Source organism: Schistocerca serialis, chromosome 3 (assembly GCF_023864345.2).
Source record: "Schistocerca serialis cubense isolate TAMUIC-IGC-003099 chromosome 3, iqSchSeri2.2, whole genome shotgun sequence".
NCBI lineage: Eukaryota > Metazoa > Arthropoda > Insecta > Orthoptera > Acrididae > Schistocerca > Schistocerca serialis.
The window spans coordinates 939,211,364-939,231,065 of NC_064640.1; positions in this window are offsets into that span (position 1 = coordinate 939,211,364).

The following is a 19,702-nucleotide window of genomic DNA, read 5'->3' on the forward strand; positions in this document are numbered from 1 at the left end:
ACTAGTTCTGAGTTCTAGGGGACTAATGACCTCAGAAGTTGAGTCCCATAGTGCTCAGAGCCATTTTTTTGATCCTGATGCAGTTTTCAATTCCTTTGTGATGGTCTGCATAGATGTCTGCCTATCACACATTACGACCCTCTTCAACTGTCGGCGGTCTCTGTCAAACAACAGACGAGGTCGGCCTGTACGTGTCTCTTCACGTTTCCACTTCAGTGTCACATTGGAAACAGTGGACCTAGGGATATGGAAATCTCGCGTACAGACGTATGACAGAAGTAAATGGAAATGCGAGTTTGGCGTCATAAGCCGGGAGGCCCCTTACGGGGCAGGCCGGGCGCCTTGGTGCAGGTCTTATTAGATTCGACGCCACAGTGGGTGACTTGCGCGCCGGATGGGGATGGGAGACAACACAACACCCAGTCCCTGAGCGGTGAAAATCCCAGACCCAGCCGGGAATCGAACCCGGGCCCGTAGGATGGCAATCCGTCACGCTGACCACTCAGCTATCGGGCCGGACTATGACAAGTGACACAAAATCACCTGACAATGTTAGAAGTCTGTGAGTTACGCGGACCGCCCTATTCTACTCTCTCACGATGCCTGATGACTACTGAGGTCACTGATATGAAGTACCTGGCAGTAGGTGGCAGCGCAATGCACCTAAGATAAAAAAGAAACGTATATTTTTAGGGGTGTCCGGATACTTTTGACCACGTAGTGTATGCCTTTCAGATCGGACGAGCATGTAATTAATCGTACTACATAGTTGAAAGTATAGCCACGCTAGTTTTGTAACTACATGTGACTCTACAAGAGCAGTATGTGAAGGATATAGTGGAAACTCGAAGCCTGGAATCAATACAGTGTCTCACCATGATGCTTCAGAGAGTATGCCTAAAGACTTGTGTAGTGTGTAGTTGATGGAAACTCAAAGTCTGGAGATAATTCTGCGTGTTGACTTGATTCGCACTCCAACTTGTAGGGTGCTGCAACAGGGAGATGACCTGTGTACAAAGCTGATTTCTCCTGCTCCTGCCTCAGTTTTCCATTAGTATGTGCTCCTATTACGTACCTGGTGCGGTCTGCTATTTCTGTTTATACCAAGCAACTCTGACATAGTCCGCATAACCCAGCCAAGGTATCTACAATCCATTGATAAAACTCACATACAGGTATCAATGTTTGGGTTTAAAGGGCGACGTTATTATGTTTTAAACACACATACACACACAGACACGCACACACATAACGTTGTTACACTATTTCAAGTACAGGATGGCCAGGCTGGATCTCTCATATACACTCCTGGAAATGGAAAAAAGAACACATTGACACCGGTGTGTCAGACCCACCATACTTGCTCCGGACACTGCGAGAGGGCTGTACAAGCAATGATCACACGCACGGCACAGCGGACACACCAGGAACCGCGGTGTTGGCCGTCGAATGGCGCTAGCTGCGCAGCATTTGTGCACCGCCGCCGTCAGTGTCAGCCAGTTTGCCGTGGCATACCGAGCTCCATCGCAGTCTTTAACACTGGTAGCATGCCGCGACAGCGTGGACGTGAACCGTATGTGCAGTTGACGGACTTTGAGCGAGGGCGTATAGTGGGCATGCGGGAGGCCGGGTGGACGTACCGCCGAATTGCTCAACACGTGGGGCGTGAGGTCTCCACAGTACATCGATGTTGTCGCCAGTGGTCGGCGGAAGGTGCACCTGTCCGTCGACCTGGGACCGGACCGCAGCGACGCACGGATGCACGCCAAGACCGTAGGATCCTACGCAGTGCCGTAGGGGACCGCACCGCCATTTCCCAGCAAATTAGGGACACTGTTGCTCCTGGGGTATCGGCGAGGACCATTCGCAACCGTCTCCATGAAGCTGGGCTACGGTCCCGCACACCGTTAGGCCGTCTTCCGCTCACGCCCCAACATCGTGCAGCCCGCCTCCAGTGGTGTCGCGACAGGCGTGAATGGAGGGACGAATGGAGACGCGTCGTCTTCAGCGATGAGAGTCGCTTCTGCCTTGGTGCCAATGATGGTCGTATGCGTGTTTGGCGCCGTGCAGGTGAGCGCCACAATCAGGACTGCATACGACCGAGGCACACAGGGCCAACACCCGGCATCATGGTGTGGGGAGCGATCTCCTACACTGGCCGTACACCACTGGTGATCGTCGAGGGGACACTGAATAGTGCACGGTACATCCAAACCGTCATCGAACCCATCGTTCTACCATTCCTAGACCGGCAAGGGAACTTGCTGTTCCAACAGGACAATGCACGTCCGCATGTATCCTGTGCCACCCAACGTGCTCTAGAAGGTGTAAGTCACTACCCTGGCCAGCAAGATCTCCGGATCTGTCCCCCATGGAGCATGTTTGGGACTGGATGAAGCGTCGTCTCACGCGGTCTGCACGTCCAGCACGAACGCTGGTCCAACTGAGGCGCCAGGTGGAAATGGCATGGCAAGCCGTTCCACAGGACTACATCCAGCATCTCTACGATCGTCTCCATGGGAGAATAGCAGCCTGCATTGCTGCGAAAGGTGGATATACACTGTACTAGTGCCGACATTGTGCATGCTCTGTTGCCTGTGTCTATGTGCCTGTGGTTCTGTCAGTGTGATCATGTGATGTATCTGACCCCAGGAATGTGTCAATAAAGTTTCCCCTTCCTGGGACAATGAATTCACGGTGTTCTTATTTCAATTTCCAGGAGTGTATATTACACCAATAAGGGGTGCTAACCTCCTCTACATGCACACATCTGGAGAGATCTTCTTTACTTGAACGGGTGCTGTTACTAAGATTGGCGCAGAACAGTCTTCACTGAAGCAGTTACAGATTCACCTTGCTCTGTTCTTTCAGAAGACATGGAATGTAGCGTGCGTAGTACGCTCCTAATTCTGGTCAGTTTGCAAATTAAATCGGTGACAGTGTTGCAGGGAGTGTTGGTAATAGACAAGGTGGAGAGGTCTTTCAGTCTCCAACTTTATCCTATGAATGCAAGAATACTCTGTAACTCCCATCTACACAGGGAAAGATGGACAATCGTAATCGTCAATTCCAAACTACGATTGAAGTGCTGGAAATATGTAGATAAGTTAACTGCATCTGCAAGGACCCTGTCTGGTATACTTTGGTTTATATATCTGATAATTAATCATGAACGGACATACTGCAAAGTCATCTATCTATATTCGTAATCCAGGACATGGTACTGGAAAAGTCGTGGAGGAATGGTTTAGCTACATTACAAAAACCGGGAAGAATACTGCAGTGTCATTCGCTGGCGTTCAAATTACGAAAAAACTGATAAAATTGCTGAAAGTAATCGCACTATCAGATGTGGTGCTTGTTAAGGTACTTTGTCCGATATCAACAGTGTCTTTTCCATACCATCTGCCTACTTGTACACTGTTGATTACTACATAATGATTGACTGACACCACTTGTTTGAGATGTAGAGAGTCATGGTGGGAGCAATACCTTCTGGGCACAGCCACCACCGAAGCAGTAATCATGTACATGGCCACAATACAAGGAATCAGTGCTCTTCGTCTCTTCAAAATGGAAGACCGAAGCGTCTGCTATCCTATCACTGTGGAAAATGAGATTAAATGTAGAGGGCATCACTTCTGGACAGCTATTTGGAAACGCTCCACAATGCCGCAGACTCTTCCAGTATCCATATGTTGCGATTTCTTTCACAATTTTGCCAATAAGAAACACTATATCTTTTATTTGAACATCCTGTGTCCCCGTGTTTTTTAGTTGTTCCTGTCTATTTCCTAAGTGTTTTTAATCAGCATCACTGACGTCTTTGTTTTTTATGTTTTCTTCACAACTTTTTCTCCGTGTACCACTTTTAAACAGTCACCGTTCCATCACCTCTTTTTATCCTTAGATCTCCTTATTATGTTTTTCAACTTTATCTATAGGCTGCAGAGCGGCATATTGCGCTGCTGCCAGCCCCCCCCCCCCCCCTCCTCCCCTGTGGGGGAAAACCGAAATACAATAAAGAAAAAAAATAGGTGCAATGGGACAATGGATCGCCGTTTTAATATTATTACCTGTGGTGTCAGCGCCAGACACCACACTTGCTAGGTGGTAGCCTTTAAATCGGCCGCGGTCCGTTAGTATACGTCGGACCCGCGTGTCGCCACTATCAGTGATTGCAGACCGAGCGCCGCCACACGGCAGGTCTAGAGAGACTTCCTAGCACTCGCCCTAGTTTTGCAGCCGATTTTGCTAGCGATGGTTCACTGACAAAATACGCTCTCATTTGCCGAGACGATAGTTAGCATAGCATTCAGCTACGTCATTTGCTACGAACTAGCAAGGCGCCATCACCCGTTACTTTTGATGCTGTAAAACATGTACCGTCAAGAGCGATGTTCACCATTTATGGATTTAAGTTAAGTATTCCACAGCTACGTCCTTTTTTGCTAGTCTCATTTCCTTGACCTGTTCCAGACCTCACGCCAGCCTGCGTGAGCTAAAACGCGTGCCTTTCGGCTTCCTCTCATAGTGGGTTGGCTGTCTTGCCAATCCACAACATTACCCATCCTTACATCCCTCCCATCAGCTGTTCACACATCGGCATGAGGCTACTTCCCTGCACTTCAGTGATAGTCTGCTGTCGTATTATTATTATCACCTATCCTTCACGCATAGAACTATTGGCTAGACTGGCTGGAGCAACACTCTAGTGCTTGAATAATAGTGATAGTATCCTCTCTGCATCCAGGAGTTATTGAGGAAACTGGATAGATGTAGTGTCTACTGCTCGATCAATGGCAACTACCTCTCCCCAACTCCCATGCTTCACAGCCAGAGGAAAAATTTTGGATTTGCCCCATAATTTTTGAACTTCGCACCAATAGGAGTGGGGAAGTTGGACTGCACCAGTATTCTGGGTCAGCCATCTTGGATTGTGATGATATAATTAGGCTGTGTCAGTATTCCAAAGATGATACACAAACTGAACTTCTATAAATAAAGAATACATTATTACTATTTTTATAAATTATTATTTCCTCTGCAGGACAATGCAATTAGCGTTTCAATTTACCTCCGAAATTCGAATTTACCACGAAATTTTGAGTTTCCCACAATTCTTTTTGGGTGGGGGAGGGGACTGGAGGGACGGGTTAGGAATTTCCCAGAGGGGTGATGGCGAAAGGGACGCACAGGCCGGCTGGGACAAACCCAGTATGTCATCAGGGGGTGGGAGTAATTAATTGATTAATTTATTTAATTTGTGCAATTAATTCGATATAAAAACTGTGTTCATACGTCATCATCTCATTACTCACCTGATTTTCAGTAGACTGGTGCCTGTCATCAGTGTGTCCCCACAGGATTATCAGTTCCTCATACCCAAACAACTTTTTTCGCATTTAGAGCGCCACGTGACGCTTTTCTTTAACAATGAAGTAGGAATCTGTATCTGGTGGCATGCAATTAGCAGAGTTACTCTTGCACAGCGGTGATCTATGACAAAGGTATTCTTCTGAATAATACAGTTGCTCACATGCAGTTGTTCGACAAGATTGAGTTTACGAGTAGTTTATTTGGCAGCGATTTGTTCCATCCATGTCATCCAGTCTTGACACTCTCATCCATAGTTTTTTGACCCTGGCATTTGACAACGACAGCTACGGTTATACTCATCGTACCTTATTTATGGGCTGTTCTGTAGTATATGAGCAATACCTTGCCCATCGAAAATATCTCATTGACATCTGCCGGAGAATGGAGAAAAAGCTGTCCAGATGAGCAGCCCAACGCTCTCTGTATCGACATAGGTCAGGACAGAACGGGTAACACTTGGTCTTGCGTGATTTTCTAGAAGGATAACATCACGGACACCTGGAAGATAGACCACCAGTTTTAACACGTCCGAAATATAATGACCACTGTCTAAATTACCAGTTATGTGAACCAAAGGTGATAGTATCACTTATCCAGTAGCAACTCGTACCATCAAGCCAAATACTGAGCAGTCGTGACGATGATGAACGTAATTTGGTGTCGTTATTTCTTCTCCGATTCTTCACATACGAATACGTACATTACGATTCTGTACCCAGAACCGGGAAAGGTCTGAAAAGACGACGTGGTGACATTTCTGTATCCACTGTTTTCTGGGGCACCACTGTTGGCGCAGTTTCCTCTGTTTCGAGTCACGGAAGCCATAACCCCCTGATGACAGTGTGTGGTGATCCAAATGTCGTCGCATTTTCAGGGTAGATACTTGTCTATCAGCGAACAGGCCCAATTCCTGATTCGAGGCAAGTGATGTTTCTGCACCGGACTACCCGGCCTAGCGACCAATGTGTCTGTCCTCTTGGGCGATAGTACAGTGGAGCCCATTAGAACTCTCATTCCATTAAATGTGGCAACAATTCCATATTCACAAGACAGTCGTGAAATGCCGACGAAAGCGATCAGCAATTTCACAGTACGATGAGTTGCAGTCTTGCTAGGCCACGATCCTGCCCATGTCAGTTTCCAATAAGTACTGATAAATGTTTCTCCTTTTTAAACGAGGCATAATACGATATTCTCACAGGAAAAGCATCTTAATGCGATTCATGAATGAGACCGGCGCTACGTAAATTTTTTTATACACACTGTACATGGCGTTACCCGTGCCTTTTCGTGCGTTTGCATCGAAATGCTTTCTATTTGCATGAAGTACACATAATGCCAATTTGAGGTTTGTTCCATGTTGTCTACATAGTGTCGTTTTTTTATTGGTCAGCTATGTGTTTATGTGTTACGAAGCACCACAGTTAGTTTGACTGCAAAGGTTGACTGCAGCTAGACAAAAATCGCAACAGGCACTAACTCTTCTGATTTTATAACGACTGACGTCATGGGAGTCGATGGGACAAGCACTGAGCCTAATATCAGATTTCTAATTCTACGCGAAATATTCTGCATTTTTTATTAGCTTTCTCGGAAAGATAGCCAGTCACGAAAAGTCGTGGATTTTCAGCTTCATTTCGTTTTTACGATTTCAGTACTTGGTTTAAAAGCTTGAAACAAATTGGTGTACGCACGCTGGAACAACAGATCTGAATGAGAACGCGAGGTTTCGACAACTTCCTCCAACGTCGTCAAAAGGAAAACGTAATGATATGGCTGTTAGTCTAGTGGCCTTTGATAACAATAATCGACATAGAACGTCGATATGTGGTGTCAAAGTTAAGGGATTTGCTTCTCCTGGAAAGAATTACGCCGATGTTTGCAACTAAATTGCATTAGGAACGTCAGAGGCTCTCTTGGAAAATGAACAACTCAAGATTATTTCAGTATAGCGCATTAGCTTCGAGTGCCTATTTCTCTATACCATTTCAGTTACAGACAATCTCAGTTAATTCTTGAGGGTATTTCAGTTCTGTTGTTGCAACTACAGAAAATGTCATTATAACAAAATCTGACAAAGGTAATAGTGTTGTCCTCACGAAAACAAAAGAATACATACAAAAAAACAGAATAATTCATCAGTAAAAACGACATAAAAAGTTAAAATCAAACCCAACTAACAGATATCAAACACATGTTAAAAGCACACTCAGGGAAACAGAGAATTGTACAAACAAACCCTCAAGCATCCAACACGAGATGTCAACCAAAGGTCCATAGAGAAAATTATCCAGTCCATCCAATAGTAAATTTCAGAGCAGCTCCTGCATACCTACTAGCAAAACAAATGCAGTCACAGTTCACCTAGTATTATAAACTAGAAAATGATAGAACAATCAGAAATACCTCTCAACTGGTAGACCATATAATAGACACTAAAATCCCTGACACAACAACATTGCTCTCTTTTGATGTAGAAAGCATGTACAGTTGGATCGCTGTTAATGAAACCATAAAAATAATTTTAAAAAACCTGAAAACACTCAACCAGCTACCTCATGAACAAACAGCCGAAACAATAAAAATATTACAGTTAATAACACAACAAAATTATTTTGAATTCAATCAAGAATACTACATACAAGAAGAAGGTTTACTCATGGGTTCACCTATTTCAGGAACATTAGCCAGCATTTTCATGAATCATATAGAAAAAATAATATTTGAAAACATAATAACAAAGAAAAGCTACAACGTCATCTACTGGCACAGATACATGCATGACATAATATGTGTGGTAGATGAACCTAAAAACAGAATGCAGCAACTACACAAAAACGTAAATACTGTACACAAAAACATAAAGTTCACAATAGAAGAAGAACAAGTAGACACCCTCAACTTTTTAGACAAAACCGTAATAACAGACAATAATAAACACACATTTGACATACACAGAAAACCCACAACAAGTGACATTATCTTAAATGAAACCTCAGACAACCCACAGAACCACAAACAAGCATCAGTCAGATACATGTTGAACAGGCTGAACAGGATCCCCCCAAACACTTCTAGTTACCAGAAAGAGGTAGCCATTATAATACAAATAACATTAAAAAATGGACACAAAGAAATAATGATAGACAAACTAAGCAAAAAAGTAAAGAGGCAAATAATGAAAAAAATAACCAAACCAGACTAAAAACTACAACTTGCACTGCAACAAAATATGGCATACAGTGACCTACCACAACGAATTCACACATTAATTAGGTAACATATTCAAAAAACAAGGCATAAACATTGCCTACAAAACCAACAATTCCATACATCAGCACATCCCAAAACTGAAATGAAAACCAGACAAATACAAAGATGTGGTATCTGTCAGCTCAGATGCAGAGATTGTGAGAAGATATGCATTGGAATGACTGGCAGGACATTCGACACAAGATATAAAGAGCACATTAGAGCATTTAAATACGGCCCGCATCTCGTGGTCGTGCGGTAGCGTTCTCGCTTCCCACCCCCGGGTTCCCGGGTTCGATTCCCGGCGGGGTCAGGGATTTTCTCTGCCTCGTGATGGCTGGGTGTTGTGTGCTGTCCTTAGGTTAGTTAGGTTTAAATAGTTCTAAGTTCTGGGGGACTGATGACCATAGATGTTAAGTCCCATAGTGTTCAGAGCCATTTGAACCATTTAAATACGGTACAAATCATTCAACATTTGCAGATCATCTAAAATAAGAACATCATAGACGAAGCAATATTGAAAACGATATGAATATCATAAAAATCAGTAAAGACAGACACCTCCTCCCTTTCCAAGAAAATTTCCACATATAAAAAGCATTAACACAAAATAAACAGTTGCTCGATGAACAAATAAATATTGGAGACAAGAGTCTATATAGGATAATTGAAGAAATTACATGAAAATGTAAAGAGCCTTTTCCATCCTTCACCCCCTCCCACTCTCCCACAACCCCCCGCACTCCTCCTCACAGTTTTATTTCACTTCTTGCTCCTCACCTTCTCCTCTAAGTCAGACTCCACACACTGCTGTATACTTTTGTCCACTCATCATGGTTCCTCCCCCCCTACACAAATAAAAATAGCTCCATCGCTATTCCTTCTCTACTCTTACACAGCACATAAGTACACAGAAACATAATTAAATAGAATTACGCACATACAATAACCTACTTAAAAAAAAAAAAACGTTGTAACTGAAAGACAAAGTAGTGGAAAGGTTATGTTGGCAGCACTACAAAACACAAGTCACAACACATACTTGATGTACAAAAACAAACAGAATACAATGGTGTGCATAAAAGTGTGTTGGGAAAAACATATGAAATGTATAGCGCTGCAGAGCATCTAAGAATTAGACCAAAATTATCAGCGTCTAACGCAGAAAAACAACGATGGGCTAGCAGACGGCATTTCCCGATGTAAGCGAGAAATCAACCGAAAATCACCGTAAGTACAAATCAATTTATTCTTAACGAACTGTTTTTCGAACTAAAAGCAAATCAAAATAACTCAGTCACAGACCACTGATGATGCTCTACCTCAATAAAGTGAAACGCGTCTATTGAAAAAAATTACGCATTTTTTTTAGTTGCAACGACAGAACAAAAACACCCTCAAGAATTATGAAGCAACTACGGACACTACGGCCTCAAAAATGAAGAATTTAATCTCAGTTAAAGATGTAGTGGCCCTGTCGAATGTCAATAGCCTACTTTTTCCCAGAATTCCTTTCTGTATGCGACCTGGACTATGTACTTCTTTCGTTAGATAATCTTTTTTGTGGCTATTTCAGCAATAGATCCTTTGGTTAAATCTCGATATTTGAAATGGCTTTGATATTTTGCACAGTGACCTGAAATTATTCGTGTTTACTGGCTACCGTGTTGCTTCTGCGTACACATGAAATATTATTAATTATTATTAATTCCAGAAACCACAAGGACAAGAGTGCCTATTATCGGAAGGAGCGGGACTGGTATTGTATGAACGGTCGAAATATGCTTATTTTACTAGTTATAGCTGAGCTGAAGCGAAAGCGCACCGTAGGAATTCCACATCGCCAGACATAATTTTTCTTAGAGAGTCCTACTTACGTTTAATATTGGAACATAGGTGATTCTTAACAGAAACTGTTGTGTCCCTATGTACTAACAAATTTAATTGATTGTTTTGGGCTGTATTATGAAAGCTTTGCACACTGTGATAGAAGTCGTTATGTGTCGGCTTGTGGTATAGAGACCTACTGCTCAAACCTGACGTGGTAAGAACACCGACAATTACACCGCAAGAGTCTTTCCCCACTGCAGATCTCTTATTAACTAGAGACAGGATGTCGACTGCTCTTTACACGGTAAAATCAACAACATACGGTTTGACTAGACTCATATGCTTCAGTATCGTAATATTGTAATATGACTTGGTTGAATAATGAAAAAAAACTTTCGCCCTTCAGAATGAGATTTTCACTCTGCAGCGGAGTGTGCGCTGATATGAAACTTCCTGGCAGATTAAAACTGTGTGCCCGACCGAGACTCGAACTCGGGAACTTGGCCTTTCGCGGGCAAGTGCTCTACCATCTGAGCTACCGAAGCACGACTCACGCCTGGTACTCACAGCTTTACTTCTGCCAGTATCTCGTCTCCTACCTTCCAAACTTTACAGAAGCTCTCCTGCGAACCTTGCAGAACTAGCACTCCTGAAAGGAAGGATATAGCGGAGACATGGCTTACCCACAGCCTGGGGGATGTTTCCAGGCACACAGTTTTAAGATCACGTAACGTAAGTAAAAAGTTATAATATAGACAAATATTATACATTGATAAGTACCTATATGATTTTATTTACATACCGCTGAGAATAAGCCATCACTCGCAACCGGTAGCAGTAAAGAAAATATAAAAGAACAGCTGCAGTGAATCATTATGACATTAGTACGCATTTCACATAAAATGCCCTTTACTGCTTTGGAGCACGGGAACGTCGGCAAAAATATTTATCTTGAAGGCCATTAGGAACTACAGAGGCCACCATCTACACATATAATTCCAAACCAAAAGACCTTGTGCGGAAAAGTCCATTATTTTCTTACCAAGCAAAAAAAAGTTGGTTTTGTCGCAGAAACTGTTGACATCATTTCGACATCTGCTTAATATCTTGCAAATGGAGGAGCGTTCTGTAATCCTTCTCCAATGCAAACTGGTGTAAGAGGACAAATAAATACACTTTGTTAATTCACACAAAAGTATTATGAATGCTTTAAGTGAGGCCAAAGCATTGTATTCATTTGGATAAAAATTCATTCTTGGGTCGAGAGGAGAAAAACGAAGGAAGAGGGAAAAAGGCTTTAGGGGATTCGTACAAAATGTTGAACTCTAGGTTGCAGATTTTAACCATGTTATCTCTCTGTGTGTGAGAGAGAAAGAGACAAAGGGAAAGGGGTTTGAATGCCATAAATTTTTAGCTAACACTTTGTCCAACAATAAATAATATCTAGTTTTCAGTCCCTTTTAAGCCACGGTTCCTAGGTTACCTTTCAATGATTGTCATAGGAAGGTAACATACATTTGCAAAAAAATCGTAACATGCTAATTTCCTGCTACATGTTGATAGTTGGTCTCTGATATATAGAGAGACGAAAGGGACAAAAAAAACGGGTTAAGTCTCGCTACGAACCGTCGTGAACAGATTACTGGAAGCAGTGATGAGATCTCGAGTTTCTATGCATCGTATGCCGCTGACACCATACCACAGGCGGCAGAGGCATGGAATAGAACCAGTGTCAAATGGGACATTGATTGGCTTCTGTGCTGTTGAGGAATGAGCCTGGCTTCTGTCTGTGGTTATCAGATGGAGGTCAACGTGTCCATAGACAACCCGGTGGAAGGTCACAAGAAGCAGCGATTTTCGAGACCCACACCTCTCCAACTCCTAGAATGATGGCTTGGAGAGCTATTGGAGATGACAACAAGACTGATATGGTTACGGTTCAAGGGAGGCTGGATGATCTTCAGTTTGTGGCATGACTGGTAAACTGTATTGATATAACCTTCATGGGAAAATCATCAAACAGGGTATTCCAGCAAAATAATGCGAGATCACACTGTAGTTTACACAGCAAATGCCTCGAAAAATCTACAGATCGTTCACAGAACTGCCCACTCGCCTGATTTATCAGCCATAGAAAATATCTGGGATGTGATGAGAAGACATACACTTACATAACAGTCTTCATTCAGTAATCGTCATGAACGAACACAGTACGTCTTTCAAACATGGCAAAAGTCCGTCAAGTTGAAATCCAAAGACTCTTTGCTCAATGACATTACAAATATTAGTGTATATTTATGCCAGAATGAAAGTTAATCATTTGAGACACACTATGTTTTGTTTGACAAACATCGGATTGGTGCATCAGTGTATAAAATTTTCCTGCAGGCCATTGAATAGGAAGAGCGTTATGTCTCTCATGGTGGCTTGATAATTGGTTGACCAAGACCAAACAATAAAAGAAAATGAAAAAGAAAGACGCGGACTGCCGTATCTAATTGTGGTGGAAGCTCTGAAACAGGAGACGTGAGTACTCTTCTACGAAGTGCAGCGGCAGGTTATCTTGGAAGGACGTGGAGCTGAGAGAGTTCGGAGGGAGTGGCATCCGGGCGGGCGGGCCGTGTCCATTTAGCCGGCAGCCTTATCTGGCGCAGAGACAAAGGCTGCAATTGGCAGGGTGGTCGCACGCTCCCACACAGACGACATCGCTTCCTACTTCTTTGTGCGCGTCAGCACTTAGCGCCAATAGCGCTTCCTTACCCACCCGGTTTATTCCTTCCACCTTCTAGCGATCTGCACATAGGGAAGAAAAAAGGAAGGAACGCTTGGTGAGGTCTTTGTCTTCTTTAGCTGCCGCCTCTCTCACTTCTGGCGAGGGAAACTGTGAGGAAAATACGGTATTATTGGACGTCGATAACTTAGAGCTGTGGGTGATTTTACAAATGAAGACTTTCGACAAATTGCACCTGTTAGTGAAGGAACCGAACTGTTTTCCAACGTTTCATTCAAAAAAGGTTTCTGTCGCTTCAACACGAGCCAACAGCCTGTGACGGAATTTCAGTTGCTTTCTTTCTTTCTATTTGTATAGTTTATGATATATAACACGTTTATTTGTGCATAACGTATGTAATTGCAGTGCTATGCCCAGAATGAAAATACTACCAACATCAATGCAAAGGAAAGGGAAAACATTTGAAAGAGAATGGAAGTGGAATTATGAAGTTGTGGTAGGAGACACTGTATAATTTCTTCGTAGAAGACAACCTGAAAACGAGTAATGTGAATTATGTTGTATCAAAACTAGCATGAGGTAGAGAACTGTATATAACTGTGGTGTGCGTGCTGTAAGACCTTCGGTACACACACCATCAGATTATTTGACTTGTCGCTCTAACGAAGTAGGCGAGTGTCAGCAATATGTCTCGTGATCTTATCGTGGCGTGTTTATCTTTTGCCGTTAAGTCAGACGATAAAAATGCCACTTGCATGCTTAGAGTAGCAGATTGACGGTGACCAACTTTAAACAGAACTTGATTAATTTTAACACAGATTTATTAAAATATTTAAAAAAAACATAGACATTACGTAACTTGGTACGTTAATCTTATTCTCACATGTCTATGATAGTTGACAAAGTGTGTGTACATTTCTCTTCATGGCTATGTACAGGAATATGGTAATCTTATCAGGCGCAGACTGAAACTTAACCATAGACTGGTAAAGACAAATGCAGACGTACAGACTAATGCAGACTAATGCAGACTGACTAATCGGAGGTCTGTACACTCGTTATAATACCTCACGCGTTCAGGTATCACTGCGCGAGTGTGATCCGCGAGGAGAAAAGGTTCTACGTTAGCAGCAATCTCATGCTGCTGGCTCTCCTATTATGACTTCCTCACTGTGAGGAGGTTCGAGTGGAAGTTTGTGGCCTGTTGGCCTTTACTCCCCTGGGAATCTTGTAGAGTCTTCTTTCTGTACGTGTGGTTATGTCTGGACTGGCAAGGAGTGCCGGTGATCTATTTCTTGGGCTTGTCGATATGACTATTTTTCTTCTTCTTCTTCTTTCCTGTTGCTGAGGGCTCTCCCTCGGTTGGGATACTGGGCATAGTGTATCCTGCTTTGTCATATTCTCCGTTGATCAGAGCGAAGATGAGGTAGCGCATTTGCCACTCTGTGAAGATAGGGTAGGAATTAATCAGTTTGAAATCCTCCCTAGAAAGACCAACAAGGCCTTCTGGATACTCAATTGGACGATGTGGGGGTGGAGGTTTAGGATGGTTAGGTGGAACGAAAGGGTTGTCGTGGTGGGGGTAAGTACCATCGCGAAGCGAGTCAGCGATCTTCTTCGTTACAGCGCTTGCGCTGTACGTGTCTGGAAGCGGGAGGAATGGGACTTCTTCCCACTCCTCTTCTTGCGCTGCTGCTTCGGTGTCCTCCTTGTGCTGTGTCGCCTCCCCTTCGGCAGGCTCGTCTGTCTGCGTGTCCACCGTCGCGAACTCCTCACGTGGAGGAGTCGCCTGGGTGGCGGTGTCGACTGTTGTGGCGGAAGCTGCTTTGGCTGAGCGAAGCTCCTGCGTCAGCTCAGCAATCTGACGCCGAGCCTCGCCCAGTCCCGCCATCATGGCCGCCCTCTCCTCCGCCATGGCGGATTTGAAGGCGGACATGGCTTCTTCTACGGCGTCGTTAAGGCGCCTGGTGACGACGTCTTCTGTGGAAGTGACCACCTCTTCGTGTGTGGTGGTAACTTGCTTCTGCGCCTTCTTCTCCGGCCCGCGCCAGTTTCTTCTGTAGGCGCAGGAAAGGGCGTTGGCCGCGTGTGCGCCGCCGCAGTTGGCGCAGGTATAGGGGGCGTCCTTCTGCTTTTTGCAGTCGCGTGTGTCGTGTGCTTGCGCACACTTCAAGCACGCAACTGCGCCGCTGCGGTGCTTGGCGACGTGGCCAAGCTTTTGGCAGCGAAAGCACTGCGCTACAGTCTTCCTCTTCTTCTTGCCGGAAGTCCCTGCTATCGTGAGCAGCAACTCCGCCAAGGCAGCAGCTTTGCGTCCCCTTCCGCGTCCAGGCATCTCCAGTAGCAACAGCGACAATCAGCTATGCGTACCTCACCGCGGCGTGAGCGGGAATCGAGCAATCTCATTGGCTGCGTTACATATTAATACGCGGATCAGCGGAAGCAGAATTTGGTCCGTCTCTAAGACAGCGCCATCTCGTAGTGCAGAGACGGACGAGTGCTGCGCCTGCGCTGTTGTGCTTAGCGGGGCGCGCTCTATTGGGAAAGTTGTGTACGCACTGACTACGTGGAACTATATACACAACAATAACTAAGTGGCACTATTCAGTAAAAAATTCCACAGAGAAACCGACGAATATTGCATGTTCCAAGAAGGTTGTAATGGTTGTCAATATTGTGGGGCACGAAAATTTCATGGGCAACTGCTTCAAAATTTAGTGATTTGTGTGGAAAGCCTGTAAATATATCATGAACTGAAATGACTTCACAATAACATTTCAAAGAAAAGGGACTGAATTGACTGACTGTACGAAACATCTGTATGTAAAGCAGATTCAGTGAAATATACAGTTCTTCACGATCTAGAACAACAAGCAATAAAATTTCGTCATCATTTAGTGCATTCTCTCACAAAAAATAATTTGACTGAGATCACTTTTGTCTGAAAAACATGTGTGTCACCAAAACTTTGGTATAAATGCAATCAGAACATCTCATCTCTAGTTTCTTGGAAGCATCTGTCTACTTCAAAACTGTAAATTTTCCAGCACCTCACTTCACAGTAGGCACTATTATAACTTTAACGAGTGATTTACCACAACTTCAAAACGAAGAATACAGGACACAGCAACATGGAAGCAGAGACAGCAGTTGCAGACCTGAGATCACAGCATACTTTGCCACATGCATGTGGATAATGGGGCTGGGAGAGTGCTACTTCAATGTTCCCTTTGTTCTCCATATATAAACAATGCTGTCACTTGGCTTTGGTCCTTATACAAACGAACCACACATGTGGAAGAAGGAAATGATGTTCTCACTGTTATGTTTGTGCAACTGTAACCTACAACCCTAATGCAAACGATTCTTTTATTTGTGTGCTCTCATTTATTTGTTTATGTTTTGTGTGATTGTTCCCAGTTAAAGTTGCCACCTCCTCCTCCCCTCCCACCTCCATTGTCTCCCACTACTCTAGGTCAGTTGGCTGATGTTAAATGTCATTGTGGACTAAATTACATCAGACACTTTGACATCACTGTAGATGCATTAAAAATAAGGGAGTGTATCATACAATTTGTGCCCAGAATATTATTCCACTTATCTTCATTAATATAAATTATAGTCGACTATCAATATATATTTATGTCAAGTTTATCTTAATTAGAATTATTTAAGATAAAAGACTGACATCAGACACATTGACACTATGGTGATGTGGCATGCATCTGAAAAAACAGTAACATTTGCAATTTTGTGTAAGTTTGTTGCAGTTTTGCTGATTTTTCTCTCAATTATTCAAATATACACTTTTCAAGGTCATTGTCGATAGACACACACAAATAGGGAGGCTTCATATGTTTAACAATTAGCTCAGCGCATTATTTAAGAACCAATACAGTATTTCTTCATGCTAAGTCTATGTTTCACTGTAAGAAACGTGTCCCTGTTTTATTTGTGTGTAAGTAAGTAACTTCCTATGCACTATGATGTCACTATCAGTCTTCTTTAGATGAGCCTAATACAGTATCATTATTGCAGATGTGTAAATAGTAATGACGAAATAGAAAATCAAGATACAAATGTTTCTACAGATAAGACTTCACCAAATTACCACAATATACCACACTTGTCCTGCCACCACTACTAGCATATGACAGGAACAATAACAATGTCTTTATATAAGCAAACAAAAATTGCAGGGGAATTCCTTCCTTGTCAGTGATGTGTGTCCTAAGTACGCAGGACTGTGGTATGACTCACTTCTACAGCAGTGGTCATCATATTTTCGCAACAAGCAGTTAACAGACCTGGAGCATGCATGCCAAGTGCTGCTACCAATATACTGATGATACATAAAAAAAGGTCTCATCTCGCTCTTCCCAACTGCAGTGGAGACATAACTTGCACCCTTCTTACAGAATGACAATTATTGAACTATATGAAATAAAATCGTCGTAAATTCTGAACGGCTTACATTAGGATATTCAAACTGCACTGTTGGCCACAGGACATGATGGGAATTAGTATGCGCATATGGCTTGGTTTAGTGACGAAGCCCACTTTCATTTGGATGGGTTCTTCAATAAGCAAAACTGGCGCATTTGGGGGCCTGAGTGAAGTCTCTTCACCCTCAACAGGTGACTGTGTGGTGTGCAGTGTCCAGTCACGGAATAATCGGCGCAATATTCTTTGATGGAATGGTGACCACCGAACGACACGTGAAGATTTTGGAAGATGTTTTCATTCCCATTATTCAGAGTGACCCTGACTTCGACAAGATGTGGATCATGCAAGGCTGAGCTCGACCCCATTGAAGCTGGAGAATGATGTCCTGGAGGAGCACTTTGGGGCCACACTCTGGCTCTGGGGTACACAGAGGCCACTGGCATAGGCCTCCATTGTCCGCCATGTTCTTGGTATCGGAACGCATTCGACTCCTTTTTGTGGGGCTATATTAAAGACAAGGTATACAGCAGTAACGTCAAAACCATTGCTGAGGTGAAAACAGCCATTCAGCAGGTCATCGACAAACTGATGTTCCAAAACTTCAGTGGTTCACGCAGAATTTCGCTATTCGTCTGCGCCACATCGTCGCCTTTGCTCTAGTCCGCACGACCATCCACTTCTAAAGCCAATGTTCTAAAGTGCTTCCATTCACATTACTACAAATCAAAGAGTAATGATCGCTTCCCAGTGGCCCACTGCATGCAGCTCAGGACATTTTCGCTTTAATCCCTGCCATGAATAAGTCATCTTCTGTCAACACACCTAATGCCCAATATCCCTCATCTTAAGTCAGTAATTGCATTTCTAAATAATTCCATGGGTCCAAATAACGTTACTACACCGTACAGCAGTGATAAGGTCACATGCAATGGCAAGCCAGATACTACATTTTATTACACAAACATGTAGAAGATGCAGAAAAACTATACTAAAAACAGATTATCTACACTTCACACTAGTGTACTGCTGCATGCGCTGCCTTTCCTTACGTTCTCACCAATGAAAAATGCTCCATTAATAAGATACACATCAATTTTCAGTATCCGATTCTGAATTTGCTGTCTTGAGCATTTATCTTTTTCTCTAACTGCTACTTCTCACTTTAGCAATCAATCTGCAGTGTTCCCATCACTTGTTTTTTCTGTATCGCTATACTCTTTCCACAGCTAAGAAACTGGTAGTTTCCTATGACGTCTACATAACAATGATAGTAATACAAGACCATGAGAATAAAATAAGAGAGATTACAGCATGTGCAAATCAGTGTACAGAAATTTCATTTCCTTTATTAATTCTCAGACTTCCATTGATCAAGGGGAAGAAAACAACGTTAAAATCCCCACCAAGCACCATCAGGAACCTGGAAGTATTTTTTTTAATATGGCCCTGCTTATGACTTTCCCGCTGCAGAGCGAAAATCTCATTCTGGATGCATAACACAGTTTTCGTCCACTCTGTGGGGTCACCGCCAGACACCACACTTGCTAGGTGGTAGCTTTAAATCGGCCGCGGTCCATTAGTACATGTCGGACCCGCGTGTCGCCACTGTGTGATCGCAGACCGAGCGCCACCACAAGGCAGGTCGCGAGATACGAGATAGCACTCGACCCCGGTTGTACGACGACTTTGCTAGCGACTACACTGACGAAGCATCGCTCATTAGCCGAGCAGATAGTTAGAATAGCCTTCAGCTAAGTCAATGGCTACGACCTAGCAAGGCGCCATTAACCATTTTAAGATAGAGTCTCACTTGTATCATCAAGGAATGCTGTATTCAAATGAAGGATTAAAAGTTAAGTATTATAGCCGCTACGTACTTTTCTTGCTACCATTCATTACGTATCCTGTTTCAGACCTCTATCTAGCCTACGTGAGATTACGCGTGCCTTTCGGCTACTTCAGTGTGGCGTAGCTGTCTTGTTACGCCACAACAGTTGGCGACGAGTCAACGGAAAGGGTCTTGTTCTCGAGGTTCGCGGCGTTGGCTCGCAGGGCGCATTCTTC